The sequence below is a fragment of the Lycium barbarum genome, chromosome 1 (genome assembly GCF_019175385.1).
Source record: "Lycium barbarum isolate Lr01 chromosome 1, ASM1917538v2, whole genome shotgun sequence".
In the NCBI taxonomy this organism is placed as follows: Eukaryota; Viridiplantae; Streptophyta; class Magnoliopsida; order Solanales; family Solanaceae; genus Lycium; species Lycium barbarum.
The window spans coordinates 34662284-34686448 of record NC_083337.1 but is presented as its reverse complement, the minus strand read 5'-3'; the positions used below and the strand labels follow the sequence as shown (position 1 = coordinate 34686448).

The following is a 24165-nucleotide window of genomic DNA, read 5'->3' as shown; positions in this document are numbered from 1 at the left end:
GGATCTTATGTGCTATGTTTGGTATGTTGTGTATAAATTGGTGGATTGTTTGTGAATTGGGAGTAAATCGGAAAGATGAAATTACATGATATTGATATTGGTACTTAGCGTACCCCTCGTTATTGGTATAGCCATTTTGGGATAGTTGGCTCTTATTGTTACGAAAATTGGAGATTCATTCTGATTACTGTGTGGATCACTTGTTGATGATTTGGGTGAGCTATGTGTGGCACAACTTGAACTTGATATTATTCTTTGTTGCACTTGCATTGTTCCTAATTCATTTCATATTTGATGCGCTGTGTGTGGCACAACTTGAACTTGATATTATTCATTGTTTGTACCTGCATCGTTCCATATTCCTTTCATATCATTTTATTATGTTGTGTGACTGGCACTATTGATGGAAACGAGAAGGAGCATTGATGATTATGGAACATGGTAAGTCCACCTCTGAGCTGTGTGTGGAGGGGCTGATTATGGAACATGGTAAGTCACCTCTAAGCTGTGTGCGGAGGGGCTGATATGGAACACCGATATTGCGATACTTATAGATAATTGGGTCCTCTGAGCTGTGTGCGGAGTGACAGTGCTTGGACTTCGCGGGTCCCCCATGGGTTGTGCTGCCGAGGCGGGGAGGAATTCCGTCGTCGGAGTACAAGAGTATCACTGCATTGCATTTGTATTTCATACATTACATTTGAATGTTGACTATGAATGGTGTGACTTGATGCTGTATTGTTCAAATGTTGGAACCGGATTCTTGAGAGTTATTTCCTATTTGGCTAAATTGAGATACGTGGTTAAATTACTTGCTACTTGATTGCGTTGGACTGAATTACTTGTTAGGTGAGTATGATCCTTCTTCCCTTCCCTTTTACTGTGCATATGTGATCTAATTGTTGTCGACCGGTGATATCTACTCAGTATGGTTGTGGTGTACTGACCTTACCTCCCTGTACTCTTTATTTGAGTGCAAAGTATGCATTGGGTGACACATTGATCCCTCGTTAGCGGTCCCGAGGCAGACTCAATAGCTTTCCAGGGTGAGAATATGGGACTCAGCTACTCGGATTGGCTATTCTTCAGCTTTGTCTTATCTTCTTCCATGAGACATTTTATTTATATTTTAGACTTATGTTATCAGACTTTTGGACATATATTTATGATTAGTGCTCTTTTACGATTCAGACCATGAGATTCGGGGTGTAGTTCTTCCGCACTTATTATTTATAATATGAAATTCCAGACTTAGTATTATATTTGTTATTGTTAATTCTATAAATTGATTTAATGGCCGAGATAATCGATTAAGTTGAGATGGGTTTGCCTACTATGGTGGGATTTGGTGGGTGCCCGCGCGTTCCATGAAAATAGGGCTTCACAAAAAGTCAACCCAAATTTCGAGCTCTGAATGTCAAAACTTTAATTTCAACATAAACTCATCTTACCCATAGTCTAAATAGTAAGAATATGGAAAATCATTGAAATCTAATCACAATTGGACCTTCAATTTGATAATTTACACTAAACCTATTTCTATGCAAAAATCCTTAATTATATGTTCCAAGCACGGAAGGAATCACTAAATAATGGATGGAAACATGGGGAAGTACTTGGATGAAGCTTATAATCTTACCCCCAAGTCAAATCTTGAAGACTGCCCTTGAAATCACCCAAATCCGAGCTCCCTAGCTCTCAAAATTGATTTAGAAAGAATGAGGTTCGAACTAAAATTTTAAGTTCTGCCCTGGTAAAATAAATTTTACCCTTTCCGATCGCGAGACCCACCTGTCGCGATCTTGAAGCACAACCTGAACCGGCATTGATCCCTCTCTACGCGATCGCGACCAAGCTGGCCGCGATCGCAAACCAACCGACCCAGACCTACGCGATCGCGGTCACTCCAATCATGATCGCGATGGAGGAAACCAAATATCTAGTTTCTTCCATTTTACGATCCAACACCTGAACCTCATCCGGAACCCCCCGAACACAAACCAAGTACGCATTTCAGTCATAAAACATGCTACAAACCTCCTCACACACTCAAATTTTCGCAAAGAGGTCATCTTGACCCGATGTTGGCCGAGGTCTACTCCAATTTTGTCACACCCTGCTTCCCCTAGGGTGTGATGGGCACCCGACCCCATATCCGGAGCCGAGCGAACCCACAGACTTTCATTCGTACAAAATCTTTCCGGACTCTTAAACTTCATAAAACACAATACATAGCAAATCTTACAGAAAATACACATATATTTTTTTTTTCTTAGCTTTCAAATCAAAAGGGGTCTGTAAATCCCACAGACGTCATAGCATAACACAGAACGACACATTGGCTGTTGGAGCCACTTACTAAACTGACATACCACACCCACGACTCTGTCTGCAAAGTCTCTAACATCATACAGAATCCATAACGTATATGCTATGTCAAACCCTGACTCGGCAGTCCTCCAGGGGCAATTGGAGTTTGCCAGCACTGAAATAGCTTTTATAATGTCTTCATCTCGTCTGGGAGTACCTGCGCGGCATGAAACGCAGCCCCCGAAGAACAGGGGTCAGTACGGATATGTACTGAGTATGTAAGGCATAAGTACAGAAAACGAACCCATGACTAATATAGACAGAACAACATACAAAAACTTATTCAGAAATATCAAACGCTTATCATTTTTCTTTTCCAGACACGAATCATATTTACTCATCTCGTATACCAGACAGATTACAGAACGTACAAATTGCTTGAATGACATCACATAGCAGACGGAATACAGAATGTACGGAAGGTCAGAATACTTACTTTCCCACATAAGTCATGCATATCAGAATCGGATATCGTATCACATCCGCGGCAACCCCGGGGACAAATAACACGCCGGGACAAGTGCCATATCATACAGACGATAACCTCGGGGACAAATAGCACGCCGAGGGACGGTCACATCATATCATATGCATGGTGGCCTCCGGGACAGATAACACGCCGAGGAACCGATGAACAGTGCCAATGAATGCGCACGGTAGCATAGGAACGTGGCTGCCACTCCTGCCTTTGGCGCCACAGCACATCTAACTTCCAGAAGTTTTTCTCCGATCTCCGTCACACATCACACATAACCACGGTACCCGGGGGCGGACAGATAACGCAGCACCCCGAGCCCGGACACATCATACTTCGTAACATAACCTCGGTAACCGGGGACGGACATATAACACAGTACCCCGGAACCGGACACATCATACTTCGGAATTCATATATGGAACCCGTCCCCCAACAGAGGACCCGGCGAACCATCCGCACGATACATACCGGCCCGGGACTCGGCGAAGGAAGTCATAACATATGCACGAGCAGAGTCGTGAAGAATCAAATGCGCATAACTCAAGCTCAATAAGTTAATCAAACGCATTCTCAGAATGTCCATACAGATCACTTATTACAGATTACTTATAGATTATTCAAACATATTCTCGGAATATCCATAACAGATTTCTTATTACCGAATACTTTATGTCAAATTACTTTTAAAAGACTATTTCTATCAAAGTACTTATCGCTTTTACTCAATCAGAATACGTGTTCCAAATTACTTGCATCGGATTACCCATAACCGACTACTTATGTCCGAATACATATATCAAAAGGGTTATGACGGAATGCTTATAGACATGTGGGGGTCCAGAACGAGTTTCGGGTCAATCGGAGCTAGTATACAAAAGTTACGAGCGTTTGAAGTACAGAACGCTCTATAATCATCTCAGAAGTTTTTCTTGGAAAACCAAAGCTGTAATTAGGTTAACTACCTTTTAGACATGATTGTGGATCAAACCAAATAGAACTCTTGGAATCATACGTACGTCGAAACACTTAAGTTAGAATAAATATATCAAAAGGGTTATGCCAGGATACTTAATTCCACATATTTATATCGGAATGTTCAGATCAGAGTACCTACTTGTATCGGAATTTCTCATATCGGAACACTTATGCCAAATACTTACGTCAGAACATTTGTGTTGGCATGATTAGCCCAGAAGGTTTACATCAAAATACTTAGATCACGATTCGCCTATCAGGCTCATTTGACACTTAAGTTAGGGAAAACATACAGATCACAGACAGACTCAGAATTTCAGAATGGAGTAACCTCAAGATACATATCATATCATATCCTACATGGCTCTAGGGCATGCCAAGGAAAGAAAGGTAAGCCTCACATACCTGAGTGACGACCAACTAGTTGCGCTTACGCATCCAACTTGTTTGCTTACATGCAAGAGAGTTTATCCATCTTGTCAATCTACGTCCAAAAGGATTCATTCATTCGTTAGACTCGTTGTCACATACTTGCCTTAACCTTTCAAACACGTTTACTTATGTTCTGCCGGAATTTCGGCAGCATCTCTCCTGTAAATCTACCAACCCCGAGAATAAGGCTCGGCCCCAAATCAACAACAACCCAACCAACAAGCAAACTATAGCATCATTAATCAATTCAAGAATACGTTTTAACATTAAGCGCTCTTTTTACATAATCCAACAACGTTCGCAATATTTCAACTAATATCAACGTTTATACATTCGATTACTAATCCAAGACCATTCAATCGATATTCAACAATGCTTTAAACAATTCACACAATTCTCCAAACAATCCAATAACGCACCATAGAACCCGAAATCTTCCAACTTCCATAGGAGCCATCACAACACATTTCTTTCTTCAAAGTTCACAAACTACACCAACAAACCATACTTTAACAACATTATTATCATAATTACAAGAAACTACACTTGATTCAAATTAGCTTCCAAAACAGCCCACAACAATTACGACACCAACTAGGATCATTAAACTCTCATTTATATCACATAACCCACAACACAATAACCCAAACATACTAAATAAATTAGTTCATTCTTAGACATGCAAAACAGTCCATTTTCGGCCAGCCCCTTCAACACACAAATTCCATGATTTTTCATTCATTCCACACTCCACAACATATACAACAATCAAATAACATTGAATAAAATTTGTTCATCATGTTTACACCAAGGAGACATACACACGGCCTCAACTTCCAACACACAACATCCTTATTTTCATGAGTTTTACCTATTCCAACACATAACAACATGTTTCAACATCCATAAAACACACAAGAAAGGATTGAATCTTACCTTCTCCACTCTATTCTTCCACATGGCTAGAAGTGTTTCCTTGCAAGATAAATGGTTTTCTCATTCCAACAACTACTCCATATGATAAAGGACCTTCCAATTGGTATGAAAGCTTGAAGAAAACAATTTTCCATGAACAATTTATGGGGCTGGTTCGGCCAGCCCCTATTTCCGTTTCCATCTTCTTCTTTTTTTTTGTTCTTTGTTTTCTTTCCTTTCTTTCTAATTCTCCAACTTTTTTTTTGCCTTATTTGGTCAAAGAAGACCAAATATTTTTCCATGGTACACTTTAGCCCCTCACTTAATATGAAATGGCCACATGCTTCTTTCTTTATTTCCTAGAGAATTCTTCCATTTTCTTGAATACTTGTGAAATTACCATTTTACCCCTAGCCTTCCACATTATTTCCATTGACCACTTTGCGAATTCCCATTTTTATCCTTAACCTTTCTCAATATTTCCATGCAATAATATTCATAAATAATATTCATAACCAATTTGTGCATTAAAATAATTTTCAAAAATGGTCTCGCCCTTGACTTTCCACGACGACTCCGGAATTTCCAATCGTACAAGATACGGGCTATAACAAATTTCCAAATTAGCTATTTTCTCAACCAACAACCCAAATCACACCCGAACGCCTCAGTGCCTAAACCAATAGTACGACTAAGTCATAAATCATATTCCGGACCTAAAGGAACCGATGAAACTTTAAAAGAGACATATTTACCCACACAACGTTGGCTTTGATGAAACATCTTCTTTCCTTGAAGAAACTTCCAATTTCACTAAATTTAATCCAAAACCCGTCTGATTGCTTCGGGAACCGTTGTAACATCCTCGCAAGTCATAAGTACCAAGATGATACTACGGGAAGGGTATTTTGGAGAAAATAAGGCAAAACGCTCACAATAATTAATCGGGTCGTTACATTAGATACCACTTAAATAAGTGTTCTTCCTCAAGCGGTTAAGGATAGAAAATACCGAAACTCTCAAAAAGCGAGGGATATCCAATCCGCATATCCGACTCGGTCTCCCAAGTAGCCTCTTAAATTGGATGATCCTTGTCATACCCCTTTTTAACCCGGGCTAAAATAGAAGTACGACATATTGGAGATTCCTGTTTTTTTGTTTATTTTAAGGAGTCGCCACCTAATTATTTATGGTGAATTAGGACACCTAAATTTTATTAAAGTTATGTTTAAAGTTAGCTCTGTTTAAGGTCTGCGAGACTTAAGATTCTAGGTAAGGGTTCAATTAGTCTAAAGGGAAGGTATTAGGCCCCCTTTAAGACCCATTAACAATGATTAACCGACCGGACTAAAATTTAATTAGGCTAAGTGTAAATATAGTATTATAGAAAAAGAAAGTAGTTTTGTAAATATAGCTAAAATTACAGATAAGAATGTTGTTTAAAATAGGATTTGTAGAAGATAATAATGTGTATAAAAAGAATACTTCTAATGTTATTTTAAAATACGACTCATAAATGTTGTTAAGTTTTAAACGAAAGTATAATACTTGTGGAAAGGTAATAGTTGCGTAAAAGAGTTTTAGTCAAAAATAAAAGAAAGCGGGACATGTAACGTTTATATATATTTGAAGAAAAGTTGAATTATGCCGACTCACAAATTAAAAGGGTTATTGTAAGATTAATGTTAAATAAATCTTAAAGGTTTCATATGAAGACTAATAGTTTAATATGTATATATTGTGCTAAAGTTGTTTCAAACAAATATATATTTCAAGTGTTGGAAAGGAATTAAAATGAAAGAGTTATTCGTTGAATTAGTTTGTCTTTTTATTCCTTAAAATAAGCTAACGTTAGTGTAAGATTTGTGATGTTTTAAATTTATAAAATGGTAAGCACAAATTATTAATCCCTTAGCCAAAAGACGTAATCATGCTATGTTGAAAATCAATTACTCAAATAAATGTTATAGATACTATAAATAGTTTAAAATATAAATAGAAGGGAATGTAATTTGTGGAACTAAACTACCCATTACTAAACTAACCCACTAATTTTACTAGAATTCATCTAAGTTAGGAAAACAAATAAAGTGACGGGTTAGTCAAATAATACAAGTTAACAAAATAGAGACTGAAATGAAATTAAATGGGCCCTGCCCATTTTCCTGGACTGCTGCAGATCTTGGCCACTATTGGGCTTCGGCCCACAATTTATGTTTTTATCCGTGCTGCGGGCTGGACTGCTACTATATGAGGCCGATTCGAGAGGAATTGCGTTGGGCTTTTGGCCCAACATCAAAATGCGGGGAAGATGACGAGTCGCTTGGACTCGTATACGAGGTGTCATGCATAAAAAAAAAGGAAAAAAGGATTAGGAAATGAGCAGTGAATAATGTTAAACATACTAAAGATGAATTCAAAACAATTTCACAGATTGTATATCTGCGTATATTTTAAACATACCTCCTGTATACACACTCTATGGCATAACTGTGATTAGTCTAGTATAGAAACTCTTATTACATAAGAATTGATACCAAGAAGGGCCCAAAAAGAGACCATCATTTTGTTCAGGTATATACAAGGTGTACATGATATAATTAGTAAAATTTCTTAGTTTATTTCAGTGATTTAACTAAGCAAACAGAGAGGACAAGATAGCAGTTTGTAACACATGATGCGGGCCTTGGCAGCAAACACATAACTGAATCATGGCAATGCTTTAAGATTCGAGAACCTTACACATAATACAGGTATTATGCAGGAAGACATGGTCTATGACATGGATAAAACTTAAGCAGATGGGATTAGATTTCCTTAATTGAGGCAACTACTTACAGGATGAACAACACACAAGACAAATAATTAATCTCCGACTACTGTGACACAAACAGAAGCGGAGCACAAACAGATCTAAATATGCAAGGGAGATACAAGAAGGGTCAGTGTCCCACTGAGCCTAATGGCCAGCAGCATGATGCAGCACTACCTCAAAAATAAGCAGTTGCAGACGAGGCCAGTATCCATGCTGCAAGCAGGTTTTCATTAATCCAGTTTTACTTTAAACAAGACTATGTAGGTGTTTCATGATTTAAAGCATGAATTCAGGTTTGGTATTTGACTTAGACTCTTTTACAGACCTCAGGCATGGAACAATCACACACATGGATGGAAACCAGTGTCATTCAAGAAAAGAAAAGGAAGAAAGAAAACATGTAGGCAAGTAATCAGACAGACTAGGATCTAATTTTAGCTTTCAATACTGATCTCTCAAACTTTCAACATAGACAAACTCTTAGGATTCTTAGCACAATTACGTTCTCAGAAGCATAGTACTAACCTCAAGCAAGTCCCAAGAGATGATATATGAATGCATAGACCAACAGAAAAGCAAGATGTTCATGTTATCAAGGAAACCACATAGCAAATATTCAAATTGAAACCCAAACCAGATTACCATTCATATCATGGGGCTATACTGAGCAAAAAGATACAAACATGCTAATGTCTAATCTCATCTATCTATATTAAATAAGAATGACACCTGTGACTAACACAACCAACAATATTTCAACATAGGATAAAGTTAAATAATATATACAAACCACTAGCACATGAACCTTCTCATAATTAAATACATATTAGAGATAGTCAAAGTAACCAAGCAAATATCTTACTTTGAATCAACAGGCTAGAACACAAATATGATTCAAGTGCAAAGTTATTAAGGCATATGGACTAAACAACTTCTAATGGATACATAATTAGACAATGTCCACCTTAAACAGAATTTATAGGAATGCTAATGATTAGGTAAATTTATCTTAACTCAGGTGAGGTTGAGGCAGCAGCTAAACCAGGCCAAACTAATCAGACAAATATGTCGAGGGTCTGTTAATAGACTAATCTATCTTAGGTCAGCAAAGTGGCACTAGACATAACATCAAGCCAACCAAAACAGGAAACTTAGACTTACAGATGAAAGACAATTGTGAAGATGATTCAGTGTTGATCTGTCTTAATCACATACACAATATACCTAAGATATACCCACCACAATGTGTATATCATATGTATATCGGATGTGTATCTCCTTCTTACTTTGATAACCACTGTGTATCCTATGTATATTCAACTTAAAATAGATTCTGAATCCTAAAAATTCAGTCTAGCACCCAAATTACAGCATACATCTTCCAAGTTCATTTAGCAACTAATGTTCTATCCTAACAGCTCCCAAGCATCAAACGAACAGCAGGAAAACAAAGAGACTACACAACCAACACAAAATTGCAGGAATGAGCTAAGATTTCGAACTAAAAATAGAGACTAACGACTGAAACAATAAGTCTCATGATATTACATGTAAAACCACTCCAACTGCTCAATGACCAGAATAAACCATGCCTCGTAATTCACAGACCAAAACAGAGTAAAGCTACGACGCTTATAAAATCGATTAAGCCGTTTGAACTCTAAATAGCACAGAAATGCGGAATCAAGAAAACCAATTGGAAATACCAAACAGTCGACAGAAACTTTAGATTCAAAGATATATAAAAAAATATACTGACCTTTTGTGGGTGCAGTGAACGGGTGTCGATGTCTCGAATCTACATTTCGAACGCGACGAACTCAAATTCGACAAACCTTTTGAATCGACAGTTTCGATATCGACGGAAACAATATACTCGTTAAAGGAAAGGGAAATTCTGTTTGTCTCCAGAACTTCAAGTGTGAGTAGGGTTCGGACCGGATTTTGAAAAAATTAAAAGAAAAACCAAGGCTATAAAAAGGAAATCCGGTCAAGACTTGTGGGAGATTTGAACGTTGGAGGAGTTTTGGGGATTCAAGATTTTGTTTCTCGATCTTGACCCCCGTTTCTTGCCCGTCTTCCTAAACACTGAATCCCCCCCTTTTATAGGATTGCGATTGGGATTTTTTAAATGGAAGAGGAACGTATGAGAGAGAGGAAGCGGGGAACAGGCGTGGTGGAAGTGTCAGGGAAGATGGCAGAGGCGTGGGTGTGGGGAGAACGTGAGGAGAGAGACGAAGAAGGAAGGAGAAAGGGAGGCGGGGAGATGCGGCGGAGAAGAGAAAGGAGAGGAGAAGGGAATGAAGAAGGGATAAGGAATTAGGGTAAAGATAATGAGGGTTGGGCCGGGTAGGAGTTAATTGGGCTGGTCCGTTTTGGGCTGGCCTATTAATTTAAATATGGGTTGGGTATTAAAATGTGGGTTGTTTATTTAAATAGGGAAATAATATTGTATTGGTATTTTGGGTCATTAATTTGGCTGAAAATTATTGATCCCTCCTCCACTATTTAATCATTTTTGGGATTCTAATTTAATAACTGGTATAATATATATTATGTAAAGACAATAAATAATTAATACGTAAAAAGTAAATATTTTGCAAAGTGTTGTCGAGTCCGAACCCAAAAAATGAAATGATGACGAATCATCTAAAATTTGTGGTAAAGTAATACTTGTAATGTTAAAAAATAAAAGTAGCGAGAATAATAGTAGTGAAAATAAAGTATTTAGCTCGTCAATAAATTTAGACGCCCGAGTGAATAAAATTAAATAAAGGAGGGACAAAATTGGGTGTCAACAATCCTTCCATTGCACCTTCACTGAACCTATTTCATTTGATCTCAATTTCCGAACCTGCATATTCACAATGGCTACCGGCACTTCCTCAAAAGAAAAATTCTGATCAGGAAACACCGAATAACATTAAATCACATGAGAACCATTCTGTAATGACCCGTTCCATCGTTACGGTGAATTTTGAAATATTCACGACACCGGCTCCTGAAGACATGCTTGAGCCTTCCTTTGTAACTTGGGAGCTGTTAACTTGATCGGAAAATCATACGAGTTTCGCGTAAAGAATTAGATCGGGGCCCTCGAGCCCAGTTTTGGTCATATCAATGCCATCTAGGCCGCCCCAGCGGTGCCGCAGCAGTGGATTGGCACCCGCAAAAGCGGCATAGTAGAGAATCCTAGTTGACCACCCCAGCAGTCATTTTGAAGCAGAAGCGGTGGAGAGACCGCCCCAGCGGTCACGTACAGTGATTCAACCTATTTAAGTGACATTTTACGATTTAGCTTCATGTTTCAAAACCCTAAAGGGTCCAGCCGCCCATGAGGCAATTTTGAGGCTAAAAATGATGTCCTCTTGGTGAAGGTCATCCCCCTAACTTCTTCCGTCACTCTTATAGTATTGATTCTCATCAAAGGTCATTTCCTAGAATCATAAATGGTTATCTCAAAATCACTTAAGTTCCCAAAAAGATGGATCCCTTGTCTTCTTGATATAAACCCTTGGATAATTCTTTCCCTTATTCATCATCCCAACTTAGATCTGGATCTAATCCTTATTATCCCATTGAAAACACAAATGAGTCTCTACCTTGGATCTTGAAAATGGGTTTCTTGGAGAATAAGCTTAAAATGGCGAATTGACCAAACTAGTGACTTGAGTATAGCCATGTTTGTCCTAAATAAAGGTTGATTGATCAACTAGCGTAGTGAAAGTGAACCTAAAGACGGAATAGACTTTGTATCTACCTTATCAATGTTGGGGTCCTCGATAAATGCGTTCAATGGTGAATACTACTCTTGAGTCTCATGGGGGTCTCCAAACTTCTTATGTGGTTGCGCTATGGCGGTCAAATTGAAGAATCAACGGATGTTCGTGGCACCTGCTCAGCCATGAGGTAGGTTATGGCTTCCTTTCGGTAGACTCCGGTTAGTTTCCTGTATTGTTGTATAGAAGAATCGGAGAATGGATGCATAGAAAATCGGAGATTTGGGATGGAATTCTAGGTTGGTATTGTGTGTGACTTGTTTGTTCGGGCTTGTGGCCTGTAGACTCATTAGGTGTTGACATGGTTTATTTCTCGATTATCAGTGGATTTATGTGACTTTGGAGTAGCGGATGAAATCTATTTTGAGCCTAACGATGAAAACTTATTATAACACGTGATTACTCGTAGTGAACTTAGATGCTTAATGAAATGGTAAAATGTACTACGGTCGTGAATGAGTCCCAAATCAGTGCTGGTGAATGACTAGGGTGTAAGTGAGAAACTTGTTCTAAGTAAATAGGCTGGGCTAGGGAAGTGGTAATAATATACATTAATTGAATGATCTGTAGGTGTTTGGACTACCCATCCCGTTATGTGTGCTTGATTGTTCCATTTTGATGGTTGATGCCATGTGTAGTTGGTAGATATCAAGTTCTGTCTTGTCGACTTGATTTATTAATATATGTTGGCATACCCACAGTTGGTATTGTGATGTGATAATTGTTGGTGTACCCTGTTATGGTACTTGTGATATTGAACTTGATCGATTTATATATGCATTGCACATATTCTCTCATATTCATGCATGGCCGATACCCAGTGATGATCTGGTATCGTTGATTAAGCGAAACTGATATTTGATAAACTCTTTTACCTGAGTGATTGTAAGAAGGTCGATGTCCAAAGATCAATTTCGGAATCGTTGATTATAGGAAACTGATATTTGATAAACTGTTTTACCTGAGTGATTGTAAAAAGGTCGATGTTCGAACCTCCATTCCGGAATCATTGATTATATGAAACTGATATTTTGATGAACTCTTTTACTTGAGTGATTGTGAGAAGGCCGATGTCCGAGGTTCAATTATGAAATCATTAATTGTGTGAAACTGATATTTGACAGACTCTTTTACTTGAGTGATTGTGAGGTGGCCGATAACCGATGATCTATTCCGGCATCGTTGTTGCATGACCGATTCTGATGATATCCCGGAATCGTTGTTAGTGCATGGACTCCGCGGGTCCCCCAGGGTGATGCCGATGAGACTCCCCCAGTGGGCAATTAGCCAGGGTCCCGTCTGTCTGTTGGGCAAAGATCCGAAACGGGTGGCACTTAGACTTCGCAAGTCACGCTGGGTTGTCCTACCGAGACGTCGATATTTCCATCCGGAGTACATGTGTACATTTCATTGAATGGCACTACATTTCACTCATCCCATCGTTGCACTGCATTGCATTATGACTTGGTTGAGATTCTGGTGATTGATTGAGTGATGATTAGATTGGATTTGAATGTATTCAAACTTGGTAAGTTATGGATTAGAGGCTTTATTTAGCAAGGGTGTGTATGGAACCCGGTTACATGTGCTCTATATTGTTGACTTGTGCCTGTTGGATTACTCTAGAATCTGTGGTGAATTGTTCTAAGTGAGGTAGAATGAGGACGTGATAACGATAAGCCTACCCCTAAATCTAAAATGAACAACCAGGAATTTAGGTATTGGAAATCTATGTGAAGTGATTATGACTTGTAAATTTCATTAGCGTATAGTTGTGGCCTAGAGCATAGCGATGTATTGATTTATTTAACTGATTATTAGCGTTATCCTTGAATTCTCTTACCAATATGTGTTACTAACCATTGTCGGCCTATGATACTTACTCGGTACGCGTGGTTGTACTGATATTGCACTTGCTACACTCTTTTTGGTTGTAGATTGTTTCAGGTGATTGATCGAAGTATATGTGGAGTTACGCGGTGCTTGTCTAGAAGGCCTCTTCCTAATTCATTCCGGGATTGGAGGTTGAGTCCTAGAACATAGTGTCATTCTGAAATTTACTTAGTCGCTCTTGTATTAGTCTAGACCTGGTCATGGGAAATTGTATTGAGTCTGTAAATATGTATTGTTGAAATTATGTAAACATTTGAGTTAATGAATATATTACGAAGTTATGCTGTTATCCTTAAATATTTGTCAGTTAAATGGATTGTTGTTTTATTGATGTAAAAAATGAATGAGAGGGTTCGCCTGTCGAGGTGGGAAAGGTAGGTGCCCGCATGGTCCCAAATTGGGTCGTGACAAGTTGGTATCAGAGCTTAGGTTACCGGTCTACTAGGTACAAGAGAAATATCTAGTAGAGTCTCATGGAATGTTACGTAGACGTCCGTACCCGTCCACGGGAGCCTATAGGGCATCTAGAAAAAATTCCCTTCGTTCTTTTGAATAGTGCAACTTCGGTCGAATTGGTATCTCGGTAGATCCAATTGGTATCTGGACGATTCCAATTAGTATCTACGCGCAAAAAACAAGTTTCATTTGTAGTCAGGTCTGAAATGCGTTGAGTGTGGTCGAGTAAGATTTTTAGTAGCGAAACGATCCAAGTTAGCATAATATTGCTGCCAGTTATTACGCCCCAGCGGTCAGCATACTACTGCAGCGTTACAGCGGCAGCGGGTAGGCCATCGCTGAAGCGGCCCCCTCCATTTCTTCCTCGACCGCTTCTACTGCCCAACCACTGCCGAAGCGGGACTGCTGTAGCGGTCTGAGAGACCGGCGAAGCGGTAATACCAGATTCAGAAACCTGAGCCTTTCCCTGCTCTCAACCTGTTTTTCCCTGTCTGAATTGTAGGTAGTCTAAACCAGAATGAAGTGTGCAGATTTGGTCAACCTGTCCACAATGACCCAAATAACATCAAATTTGCGCAAAGTCCATGGAAATAACCGCTCCCACTTCCATTCGAAGGCATCCTCTAAATCACACCATCAAGCTTTTGGTGCTCATACTTCACTTACTGACAATTCAAATACCGAGACACAAACTCCATGATGTCTCTCTACAACCGACACCACCAATAATGTTGCTTCAAGTCATGATACATCTTTGTAGCTGTTGACACCTAATTTTTTCCCTCCAACAATTTTATCTAATTATTCAAAGTTCCTGAGTCGCAAACATAGTGAAAAATATGCATTTTTACAAGTCAAAAATGATTTTACAATATTATTTCGATAACATTACCATTTTATTTGACAAAATATCATCAAGTATATTATTATATATCATTTTGCATATATTGTATATTTTAAGGATTTTCAAACATATTTATCAAAATTTAAATTCAAAGTAGAAAGAACAATTATTTAATTAATTTTTTAAACTATTAATGTTCAATTGATAATTTTACTCCGTTAAGATCAAGAAATTTGATTATTTGAATAATAATCAATCACGTCTCAATTTTTCAGTTTATTTGGCATTAATTGCACTTACTTTCAAAACGGTTAAAATTGAAATGTCAAATTTTCATGTGTTAATTGTGATCATAATTGAAATGATCAATTGATTTATACATTTTGAATACGGCCACAATTGAAATGCTTGATTCAATTTTGAGTTTACAATGATAACCAAAATTGCATATGTGACCCTCATTTCTTTTGAGTTTAATGAATTAAAACTTTGGGCCATCGGCCTAATCCTTTTTTTAAAAAAAAGGTAACCCGGCTGTCTTTCTTCGATATTCAACAAATATATCAAACAGCCCCTCATATCTCATTTCATTGAATTAGGTATTGAAACCCTAGCCGCCTGATCACACTCCTCTCTCTCTTCGTCATCTCTAGACGAAAATGGCAAAAGTGCAAAAGCCATTTGCTTTTACAGACTATGCGTGGTTGTTTGGGGAAAGGGAATTAACGCCCCGTCCTTCCTCCACCGTGTTTCAACCGTTGAAGAGGTAAATTTTCCCTCTTTTTCTTTTCATCTGAAATTCCTTAATAGGTTTTTTCCATTTGCTAGTTTGAATACTTGTTTGTGATTGGTTGTTCAACATTGGAGGGATTTTCCCCTCCATTTCTACTCGTCCCACACCAAAAATGGGCATCAAATCTAGGGTTTTTGGGGTTCTATATAAAGAACTCCATTCCCCAGTATTCATATACCTTTTCGCATACTGAAATTCTTGATTGAGAGGTTTTCTAACTTAGTTATGGATTAATTAGGGATCCAACTTTAAGTGGAACCTTTACCTAGCCTAATTTGGTTTTTGAGTTTTAAACTTTCTTCTTTTTTCTTTGTGGTTGAGTGTTTCGAGGGGCTTGGAAGAGATTCTCAATTCCATTCTCGACAAGGGCTGCACACGAAAAAGGTAATTCTTCATCCTTCTTATTTTAATTTTTTGCAATTTTTGTGTTTATGTGTTTATGTGCTTATGTGTTGTGTTTAGTATGGGTTCCATTTACTTAAATGTGAGTTGATTATTATAGTGCTTAGTTATGTAGTCTGTTTAACGTTAGTAGTTTAATATATGATTTGTTTAGGGATTAACTGGTTAATAGTTTAGTATGTGATTTAGGAACGCATCTGTGTTTGTGTCTCCTTAGCTTGGCTATATATGTTCATGTGTATTTACATTGCCTAGGATTAGTTTAGGAGTATGAGTCTGTTAGATCTAGTTCAAGTATAATGAGCATGTTTAAATATGTGTGTTCTCAGCTAATCGTATGCTCAGTTTGTTACTTAATCAAGTCTAGTTTAGACATCTTATGATAATAGAAACTGCTTAATCCATAATTTAGCTTAAATAGGTAATAATGTGATTGTGTTGTTGGCATAAACTAGACCGTGGCGGAGCCACTCATGGCCAAGGGTGGTCACCTGTACACCCTTGGCTGGAAAATGGTATTAGTATATGAATTAGATATTATAGTTAATTGGATATAAATTAAATTTTGAACACCCTTCAAATAATTGAGATAGAGAGCTTGCGTCACAGTTTTACCTAAAGGGTGTTCAATTTTACCTAAAAGTCACAGTTTAAAGCTTGCGTCAAACGCTGGTCATCTTCTTTCTTTAAAAGAAAATATACAAATAATGTCTTAAGCTACTTGGTTGATTTGTATTTGTACTTATTTTCTTCCATGTTCCGACTAAACTTATTTGTATTTGAGTTATGATTAATTTGCATTCAAATATGATTAATTTGCATTTGGTTTATTCCTATGTTGGTTTGGAGTTATGTTGGACTCATTTGTTAAAGCTTCTTTAGTCTTTCTTCTTTCCTTGCTATTTCCTAGAAAAGAAGATAACGTATTGTTAAAAAGAAGACTACGAGATCTAATAGCAAGTTAGCAACCTCTTATTCTGTTCTCTTTTCTTTTTTAATTACTTCTATGAACATTTTAAATATCCAACTTTGTTCTCTTTTTTTTTCTCAAGGAATATTAATTAGTCGTTATCTCTCGCTTTGTAACATTCTCGAAATACCCCTTGTTGTTCTCCACTTGTGGGATTACGTACACTGGGTATGTGGTTGTCATTTGAAACTGTAATCACCATAAGAGTTTTCTAGCAATGAAATTTATCAAAAATAACTTGCGAAATCAAATGGACCATAAATTTTTAGGCGAGTGTGCAGCGATGATGTTAAAAAAAAATTGTTGCACTCATTCATCGGAAAAAAATTATATCCTCGTCAACATTTGAACAACCTTACCAAAATTTCTACCTCCGCCATTGAAACTAGATATGATTAGTGTTCTCTTATGCTATGATTGACATACAAAGAACCTACTGTTAGGATTTGTTCTTGGTTAATAAAACCAGTTAAAGTTTTGACCAGCTTAACTAAGTTAAAAATAGCATGTTGTATGCCTTATTTGTGATCAGTATAGACTAAATGACCACATTTTGCATACTCTAGGTAACTGCCTTATTTCTTTTTAACTTATTATGAGTATCAACTTTGATATCAAGTATGCATCTATGAAATGGTTGTGATGAGAATATTAGGAAGTTGTCTGAATGATGGGGTTTGTTCCACTCCTGCTTACACCACCAACCAAAATTAGTTTTAAGGAAGAAAGGAATGTGAGAGATGATCTGTTGATCTTTTGGCAGCAATATAAGATGACCGAGGTTTAAAATGAACCAATTATGTCCATCATAGGGATAAAAGGAGTCTGTGAAAGTATGAACTTGGCTTATTTCAATTTCCTTTTGTTTTCCCTGAATCAAACCATGGCATGAGAAGGATAACTTGGGGAATTTCAATCAAACCTGTTGTGTTTTCTGAATTCTTTACAAATGGGAATTCCTATTATGTCATACTGCCTGTGCAATGTGGGGTTGAACTGATACTTGATAGTCGTGATCTAGGCATATGGTTAAATTTGAGTTATACATTTTAGGTCCAGCTATCTATTATGTCAGTTTATAAGTCGGTTTGAAGGTCATCTATGAATGGGTACCATGTTGCTCCTTTGATAAATGGGATTCAGTGTCTGAATTGCCATAAGTTTGGTTCTAACTTATTCTATCTGTGAGATAAGCTTTAGGGCAATTACTTAAACCACATCCTTACATTATTTGAGTGATTCTGGAAAAGAACTCTCATATGAAGTTACTATCCCATCTTTATTGAAAGGCATTCAGTAGCATACTTATGTGCAGGAATCTTCTATATCTCTATGGGTGAGTTAACTTGACTCATCTAGTCTCCTTACTTGTATTTTCTGTACCTCCCCGCCTCTTTTGAGCGTAAATTGGCTTCAATCATATCTATGAAATTGTGATGTGTAGCTTAGTTGTTGTTTGGTGTTATGTAGAATCAAAATTATGATGTACATCTTAATTTCTTAACTGGACATCTGTGTATTCATGTTATACATCCCTGCCCTCTTGTGATATATTTCCCTTATGTGAGACTATATAACCTGAATATACTGATAAATAGACAAGGGTATACATGTATTCCGTATGCCTCGAGTATATAGGATGTATACCTGTTAAATATTAAGGTATATTCAGTTTATATAAGGCTAACTTGTATAGCTTTGACATACTATATGATGTATCAACCCTTCTTCTGTTACACCTCGAAAAAACAAATTGCGTCGTTTGCGTTGTAAGTAAACTAACGTAAGCTCGGAGAGGTCATGGAAACCTTATAAGGCTAATGAATACTCTTACCAAGTGTTAAGAAAGTATCTAAAGGTTCCGGGATCAAGCAAATCGAAGAAAATAAGTTTGTCGAAAATTTGGAAAAACAAATTGACAGAATTTTTGGTCAACTTTGGAGGGGTATATCTCCTAGTATATTAGGAATTTTAAGGTGTTTCAAAATCCTAAAATGAATTTCGTCGAGCCTAGTTTTCAACGCAACAAACCGCTCGTCGATACGACATCCGATTAGAGAATTATGGACATTACAAGTTAGACTGATAGAGCAGAAACGTGCGCTACAGTAACTGCAATAGTAACCGACTTGCTACAATGCTGCTACAGTGACCCGACCCGAATTTAGAAACCTTATAAAAGGGGCAAAACCCCTTTTTTTTTTAACCAAAAATCAGATTTTAGGCTCAGCACACAGAAAGGGAAATTATGTCATAAAAAGTTGAGGGTTTGAAGTGATTTTGGTTAACCGAGGCTTGGGAAGCGTTTAGTTATGGTTCTAGTATTGTTTTGTGGTGGATTTTGGCGTGAAATCAAAATGGATATTGAAGATATTGCTGTCTTAACAAGAATAAGGTATGAATCTCTCCTTATTAATATTACTTTTGGTTTATTCACGATGATAAAGTCGATAAATAATCGTATAGCGGGTTGGTTAGTTGTGGAAATTGGAAAATGTCGTGAGGAATGTTTTATGATACATAATGGTGTTAGAAATGATGTTATGGATGTTGGTATTGTTGTTGTTTGTTGAATTATGATTTTGGGCTAGGCATATAAACAGGGGGGTGATGTTGCCCGAATTTCGGTAATTCTAGAAAGATTTATTTGAAGGATTAAGACAAGCGTATAAAGGTGAGTTTAACAATAGTATAAATTTTCTTGAATATAGATTTAATAGCCTGGGAGGACAAGGGTTGAGTAGTTAAAGTTAAGGCGACCAAAAAGGTATGTTAAGGTTAAACCTTTTCTTTCTAAAGGCATGATTCCTTCCCTATGAGCCTACATATGTTTTCCATAACATTCTTATTCCAAAAAGTTAGAAGTTTATGATTCTTAGAGTTTCTTATGATGCTAAATATAAGTATGCTCCATGATGGTGATGGTTCCATTTCTAGAAATTCCAAAGCTTATGATTTTAATGCTATCATGAGATTATTGAGTTTATTTCATGATTTTCTTGAATTGCTCATTGTTGTTGATCTCACCTTATGAATTATTCCTTCGAGGTGAGATATAGCGATGATGATTATTCCATAATATAAATAGGAGGTTACCGACCTTACGTCACTTCGATAGAGTTGTAGCTTATAGTTGGGTTATATAAGATGATAGAACGACAAAAGGAATAACTAGTGTACATGTTGTTTACAGGCTATTATGTTGCCTTTAAGTTATCATTATATGTTTGTATTATGAGCCACGGAGTTATTACCTGGCCTATGAGCCACGGAGTTATTGCCTGGCCTATGAGCCACGGAGTTATTGCCTGGCCTATGAGCCACAGAGTTATTGCCTGGCCTATGAGCCACGGAGTTATTGCCTGACATATGAGCCACGGAGTTATTAGCTAACCTACGGGTCATGGAGTTGATTATACCTAGCCTACGAGTCATGGAGTTATCTATGCCTGACCTTCGAGTCACGGAGTTATATCTATAGAATTATGTTATCTTGCCTCAGATGAGAGGCAACACAGGTAGAGTACCTCCAGATGCTTTCTTGAGATATCCAGAGTGCAGTTTGTTATTTCATTTCGGTTGTTGTCTTTCCTTACATACTCGGTACATTATTTTGTACTGATGTCTCATTTGCTTGGGGGCGCTGCGTTTATGCCCGCAGGTTCAGGTAGTCGGACAGACGATCCAGCTCAGTAGGCCTTCCACTCAGCCGCGGTCAGTGCACTCCACTTGGTCCGGAGCTGCAGTGCCTTCTTGGTATGCTATTTTGACATGTATATACGGATATGACGGGTTATGTCCTGTCCTTCCGATAGCTCATGTTTCCTAGAGGTTTGTGGACAGTTGTACGTTGTTGGGGATGTTATGTAGCCTTGTCGGCTCTCATTTTGTTGTGCAGCATTCATGGCAGCCTCGTCGACTTGCTCAGTTGTGTAGTTATATTTGGGTGTTTGCCCAGTTTGGAAAAGATGATCTGTCTGTGTGTGTGTGTGTCTGTGTGTGTGTGTGTATATATATCCAGATTACAACCTCGTCGGCTTGTTGGTAATATTTGTGTGCAGGTAGGCCTTATTGGTTTAAGTCGGGGGTTACTCCCAGAGTTGCAGATTTAGAGTGGTTCGCTCGGGCCTAGGCAGGCATCGAGTGCCGGTCACGCGACTCCGGATTTGGGGTGTGACAAACTTGGTATCAGAGCAGTTCTGTCCTAGGGTTGTCTACAGACTGTGTCCAGTAGAGTCTTGTTTATGGTTGTGAAGCGCGCCACACTTATAAACAAGCGGCTGCAGGGCATTTAGGAACCATTGACCTTCCCTTTCTATCTTAGATCGTGCGATATAGCTAGCATCTAGGAAAGATCGCTTCTGATACTCTTTTCCTGTAGGTGAGAAAAGATTGGTAGAGATGAAGAGATCGGCCTCAGACGGTGGGGGTGCCAAGAAGACCCCTAGAGTGGATTCAGGACCACAGATTCAGGGACCGAGCAGGGGGGGCCTTAGCTATTCCCTTGAGACAGATCCCTCTGAGGACCCTGCGACAATTCCCCCAAAGTTTTTGACTTCTACGGAGGAGGATCCATCGGAGGACAGCTATGACACGGACCCGTCTGAGAGTTCATATGGGACTCCACAGGGGGAGATTTTCGAGACTGTACTAGAGTTGACTCCCCCAGCTGCTCCTATAGCAGAGCACTATGTCAGGCCAGCTACGCCTGAGAGTGTTACTGATTATTCTAGCCTATTATCTTGGTCGTCAGTAAACCAGGAGCTGCCTGAATATCCGTATCCCTCGGACTCAAATGAGAGAGATGAGGAGGGCCAGACTAGCAGATGGCGGGAGGACAATGAAGAGGACACTTCACTTTACAGCCCTCTAGACCAAGAGCAGGACAGGCCGGCTACAGGCATATGGGTCTTTTATTGAAATTTCTTATGTGTGTACAATTATTGCAGGATATCATTAATAGGTGACAAATGGGAGTTTTAGAGGAATCGATAACCAAAATACTTATCGATAACTGCAACTAAGATGTTTTGGCCTTATTAGGAATCTTAAATTTAGGAATGGAAGACAGTCGTGTGTTGATCGATGGTTATTATTAAGAGTTTTGAAGGCTAAACCAGCATTTGCTCGACCAGGAAAGTAAGGGATCTTTCCAATCCGGAGGGAGATGCATTATAGGAATTTTATTGGGATCCGTTAGAAGTTTAATTTGTTCTAGGTCATGCGATAAAGGTCACGCAGCAGGGTGGATGTGATCGTACCAGCATTAACGCACCGGATCTCATGAGGACTCCAAAGTTAAGCGTACTGGGGTGAGAGTAATACTAGGATGGGTGACCCCCTGGGAAGTGTACTAAGAGTCTTACCAATTCGGACATAAGAGAAGGATGAGGGACTAGAATAACTTGAGGGAAATCAGAAACGTGTGAAACTCACGGGTTGAAACCCCAAATGATTGTGAGAGATAAGGCGGACCGGCTTGGCAAAGAGAGAGAAGACGTATTATAGCTACAGAACTAGAACGAGTTTAAAATAGTATTGCGAATATTTTGTAGGTTTTTTTTTTTAAATTAAGGTCAGTGAGCAGGGCCCACTGACTATTTTATTGATTTAGTAGGAAAAGACAAATAGTTCAAAAGTAAAACAAAACCAAAAAAACAAAAAACTACCTAAAAGTTCTAGAAAGGAAATGAAAAGGAAAGCATAGTTCCTAATAATGGCGATGTGGATCATTCTCTATGCAATCTTCTCCTCCCACATCAATCTTGACTTTGTTCCATCTCCAAATGTCTCATAGGTAAGTATTCTTTGGTATTTTTTGTTCCCCGCTTTGGATTCCTTCATTTGTGCATTCACCTAATCTCGTTCAGCAGATCTGAGCTTTTGGTGTTGTTCCAGTTGGGTTTCATCCTTCTCTTTCAGAAATCTGTGGTGGTTGTGTTGAATTTGTTGCTTTCCCCGAGGTATGATTATGCTGTTGCTTGTGTATTTTTGTGATTTGCTCTTTCCTGTTGATGTTGTTTATACTTGATTTGCTACTGTTCCGCTGGTTCCCATGTTTTTTGTTCGCAATTTTGTCCCATCTCAGCTGATATTTGATTTGTATGCTTGAATCTTGTGCTTTTGTTCAATGTACCTTTTTTGCCCTTTTTCAATTAGGAGAGGTATATACGATATTCTATGTGTGGTCAATCAGTTTGCGTGCCCCGATAATCGACGTTGCGATGTGTTAAAGTTGCTAATTGAACAGGGTATTGAAGTTTAAGTGGTAAGTGTTACAGGGCGAGGTGACATTAGTCTCTCTAAAATTAAAGTTGGATAATCCTGATGTAATCACATCAGGGAAAAGGGAGAAAGTGAGTATACAAGGGTAAGAAGATTAGGATGCCCTGAGGAAATGAGAGGTGTAAGCAACAGAGGTATGTTGCAAAAACAAAAAGGGGGGGGGGGGGGGGGGGGGGGGTTAACTCAAGCTTCAAGATAAGAATCTTGAAGGTACGTACAGCGGCAAAGAACCATTCGGATGAATCTCGAAAGTAAGTATACGGAAAGAATGAAGTATGTAGTATGGAACGGAAGACGAATGTAAAGGGTTCGAAACCAAATTCTGATAAGTGGGACTAAAGGGCAGGAACAACGAATAAGGATGTGAGCTGGGAGGAAATAAGCAGGTTTTGTAAAACAATGCCAAAGGATTTTCGGCTCTTGAGGGGCAGTCGAAGAGATAAATGTGCAACCATACTGACATGATTACCTCGGAAATGGGAAAGCCTTTCTGAAAGATGATTTAGCAATAGAACGGATTTGAATTTCGGAAAGGATATTTTATGAATTTCAGGGACAATACCATAAAATAGCAAGTGGAGAAGAGTGCTTCGGAGGAAAGGGACTCAAGGAAGGTCCTGAGGATGAAAGTAAGAAAAGTACACTAATGGATTGATTAAAGAAAATCGAATAATCACCAAGGACAGGAGAAAGAATAATAAGTAAACAAGTCTGGCCAAAAGGCAAAACATCAGTAACATGGGATAAGAACCTTGATA

The 24165-nt window shown here is 38.3% G+C and overlaps 1 long non-coding RNA gene across 1 annotated transcript; it reads left to right on the top strand.

Moving 5' to 3' along the window:
- Positions 1-15537: 15537 nt before the first annotated feature.
- On the top strand, positions 15538-23515 carry LOC132634291 (uncharacterized). Its single transcript, XR_009580108.1, has 3 exons — positions 15538-15723; positions 16072-16134; positions 20784-23515. It is a non-coding gene; the product is annotated as an uncharacterized LOC132634291 (long non-coding RNA).
- The last annotated feature ends 650 nt before the right edge of the window (positions 23516-24165 follow it).